The 1,348-nt window shown below is 40.2% G+C and overlaps 1 pseudogene; it reads right to left on the bottom strand.

Annotated features, from left to right (window-relative positions):
- Window positions 1-364: 364 nt before the first annotated feature.
- Window positions 365-985, bottom strand: LOC105709875 (ras-related protein Ral-A-like; annotated as a pseudogene).
- Window positions 986-1,348: the final 363 nt, after the last annotated feature.

Genomic DNA, 1,348 nt, shown 5'->3' with positions numbered 1-1,348 from the left:
TTTTTAAATGATATAAAATTTAAACTTTATAAAAAACACCAGAGAAAGTCACCTTTCCTCCCATTCCCCACCCCTTTCTCACCTTTTTATTAATATTTAAGAAAGACTGCCAGAGAAATACAAACTCACATGCTACATTCAGGACCATTATAAATGCTGGCAATAATGAAATAAGTTGAACTTTGCTTCTTGGTGAAGCCACTTCTTTTTAAAGTAAACTTGACTTTTACTGCAGTTTCAATTTATGCTTTACAACAATTTCCAAAATGTTAAAGTAATTTCAGTTCAATTGAGCCTTCAATGGCAATACTTATAAGTTATATTTGTTAGTGTGGTCAAGATAAGGGAGGAGTTTGGGCATTGATTATGAAATGCAGAATCTTTCTCTAATTCTCTTGGCTGAACTTTTTGTCTTCTTTTTTCCATTCTTTTCTTTGCTGTCTTCCATCTTTCTCACCTGAATTTCTCTCATTAAATCAAAAAACACCTTGTCAACATTAGCTTGTGTTTTAGCAGATGTTTCCACATAGTTAACATTCCACTGATCAGCTCTGTTTTTTGCCTCTTCAACAGAAACCTGCCTTTAATCTTCTAAATCTGATTTGTTACCAACGAGTAGAAATGGAACATTCTCATCTTCTTTTGCTCTTAAAATCTCCTCCCTGAAGTCAGCTGTAGCTGCAAAGGATTCTATTTCTGTAATAGAGAAGACATAGAGGAACCCCTCCCTGCTTTGGAAGTAGCTGTCTCTAATTGCAGCATAGTCCTCCTGCCCAGCTGTTTCTAAGATATCGATCTGTACTTCCTCGCCATCCAGTACTATTTTCTTGTGATAGCTGCCGCCTTTGGTAAGCTCATAGCCCTCCACAGATTCATTGTCCATGAACCATAGAGTCAGAGCTGCCTTGCCCACACCGGCACTGCCCACCGTGATGCCTTTGTGTAAGGCCAAATTATTCTGACCCTTCGGATTCTTTGCGGCCATCTGGTGTCCTAGTTCTCACCAACGGGTTAGAAAGAATCTGCACCTCCAGCCAGTCAGCCACCCCGAGGGCTCGGGAAGCAGCGGGTGTGTAGCTGCAGCTGGTGGGGCTCTGCCCTTGTCACCTGGGAGGCCCTGCACTGGGAGCAGCCAAAGGAGGAGTTTCTATTATTCCTATTTCACCTATGATGAATATGATCCTCAGTTTGCCAAGGTCACTAAGTTTTTAAGAGGTAGGACCAGAATTCATACCCAGATAGTTCTGTCTTTTGGTGTAGTGCTTTTCAAATATTGTGCATGAGATTGACTAGGATATATTATTAAATGCAGATGTTTATTCCATAGGTCTAAATTGTATCTGAGATT

Source organism: Aotus nancymaae, unplaced genomic scaffold, assembly GCF_030222135.1.
Source record: "Aotus nancymaae isolate 86718 unplaced genomic scaffold, 86718_ANA_hifiasm-v0.15.2.pri h1tg000016l, whole genome shotgun sequence".
NCBI classification, from domain to species: Eukaryota; Metazoa; Chordata; class Mammalia; order Primates; family Aotidae; genus Aotus; species Aotus nancymaae.
This window is presented reverse-complemented; position numbering and strand designations above follow the sequence as displayed.